Source organism: Neodiprion fabricii, unplaced genomic scaffold (assembly GCF_021155785.1).
Source record: "Neodiprion fabricii isolate iyNeoFabr1 unplaced genomic scaffold, iyNeoFabr1.1 ptg000095l, whole genome shotgun sequence".
NCBI lineage: Eukaryota > Metazoa > Arthropoda > Insecta > Hymenoptera > Diprionidae > Neodiprion > Neodiprion fabricii.
Window position 1 is genome coordinate 30,001 of NW_025791637.1, and position 2,500 is coordinate 32,500.

Consider the following 2,500-nt stretch of genomic DNA (forward strand, 5'->3'; position numbering starts at 1 on the left):
GTCGGGCCCTCGCAAGAGAGTTCGTCGGGGTAACCCAAAAAGACCTGGAGACGCCGTCGGGAGATCCGGAAAGAGTTTTCTTTTCTGTATAAGCGTTCGAGTTCCCTGGAATCCTCTAGCAGGGAGATAGGGTTTGGAACGCGAAGAGCACCGCAGTTGCGGCGGTGTCCGGATCTTCCCCTCGGACCTTGAAAATCCAGGAGAGGGCCACGTGGAGGTCTCGCGCCGGTTCGTACCCATATCCGCAGCAGGTCTCCAAGGTGAAGAGCCTCTAGTCGATAGACTAATGTAGGTAAGGGAAGTCGGCAAATTGGATCCGTAACTTCGGAATAAGGATTGGCTCTGAGGATCGGGGCGTGTCGGGCTTGGTCGGGAAGCGGGTTTGGCTGACGTGCCGGGCCTGGGCGAGGTGATGGTAATAACCGGATCCGAGCTCGGTCCCGTGCCTTGGCCTCCCGCGGATCTTCCTTGCTGCGAGGCTTCGGCGGCGGTTCGCCGTTGCCGTCGTCCTCTTCGGCCGCCATTCAACGGTCAGCTCAGAACTGGCACGGACTGGGGGAATCCGACTGTCTAATTAAAACAAAGCATTGCGATGGCCCTAGCGGGTGTTGACGCAATGTGATTTCTGCCCAGTGCTCTGAATGTCAACGTGAAGAAATTCAAGCAAGCGCGGGTAAACGGCGGGAGTAACTATGACTCTCTTAAGTTCTTTGACACTTAAGACTCATGTTGCTCCCTATCCACAAAGGGGATTGGAGGACCAACTTTGCTGTGCAAAGAGGGAGACCCACCAGTTCCCAAGTGCCTAGTCCCACCTCCTCGTGGTGTGGGCCGGTAACACTCGTTGTTAGTCAACGCAACGGGTGGCCAACGGGACAGGCTAATCTCAAAGGTGACCGGTGAGCAGCCCTCACAAGCCTTACCTCTCCCGCAGGGTGGTCACCGACCAAGTAAGAACATCACTTGGTTACAGAGGCAAGGCGAACCCGGCTGCTGGGGCTACCTCCCCCAGTAGCTTCATACATTTGGTCCAAGAAATAGAAACTTAGCCTCGGATGAAAGCGGTCCGTCCACTGACGGTACCGCACCAAATGTTCAAAGAGATGCGGACTTACCTTACACCTGTGAGTTCGAAGGGTGCCCTCGTAGATTTGGCAAGCCATCAGGAAGATCTCTTCATCATCGTCTTGCGCACAAAGATTGGTACGATGCACGCGTTATTGCCGAGAAAGCCAACCGTGGAACCGTTGCGAGGGCTAGATGGTCAACAGAAGAAACTGCACTGCTCGCTATGAAAGAGGCTGAGCTAATGCTCGGCAATGTACGGTTCATGAACCTGGCACTTATGCCTCACTTTCCGGAGCGTACCCAGGAGTCAATCAAGGGACAAAGGCGAGGACAAGAATATAAAGGTCTAGTTCAAAAATACTATACTGAGTTACTTGCAGCTCAGCAGCAAAGGAGATCATCTGCTCCATCTTCGTCCCTGGGTCCCGATAATATCTCAGGTTCTCCCTCAGGTTCTCCTCCTGTGTTGGTTGAAGCAGAAGTCTTGTCCCCTGGGTCGGCAACAGCAGAAGTGACCAATAGGATAACAACTGACGTCCTGGCATCCCCCCCTAGACCAGCGACGGATAAGATTATGGACTTTTTAAATAGTTTGCAACCCTGTTCCTTTCCTGACTTTGAAGCTGACAAGCTTCAAGAGATTATTCACAGTGCCACGGCACTTGGGAAACGGAGCACCTCCCGAAGATTGGAACTCTATCTTCGGGAGGTGTTCCCGGTCCTTCCCAGGCTAGTCAAGAAACATCATCGCAATGACGCCCAACCAGTATCGCGGAGGAGAGGTCGTAGACAGGAGTACGCAAAAATACAAAAGTTCTATCACAAGAACCAGCGCAGGTGTTTGCAAGGAATTCTAGACGGTGTGGATGACTTTAGACTCCCCCCAAAAGAGGTTCTCGAACCATATTGGAGAACAATCTTCTCAAGCGAGAGCAACGTGGAGCCACCAAAATTTATCCAAGAGACAACTATTGACGACCTATGGAACCCCATCACATATGAAGAAATTAGGAATTCTATGCCACCCCTTAATACAGCGCCAGGGCCGGATGGGTTAACAGCCAAAATATATAGGTCGGTACCACCGGGAATTTTAATTAGGGTTTTTAATTTGCTGATGTGGTGTGAAGATCTCCCCTTACACCTTTGTATGTCGCTCACCACGATGATCCCAAAGAAGGATGGGGCAGCTGATCCCGAAGATTTTCGTCCGATTTCCGTAACCTCTGTCTTTACTCGTGGTTTCCATAAGATCCTAGCCTCGCGATTAGACAGCAGGGTCAAATTACACCCGTCTCAGAGGGCCTTTCAAGCTGGAATTGATGGTTGTCGTGACAACGTATTTCTTATGGATTGTATCATTAGGGACAGTTATATGAACAACAACACAAGGTACCTAGCCTCCATTGACTTGACAAAAGCATTTCCTTCG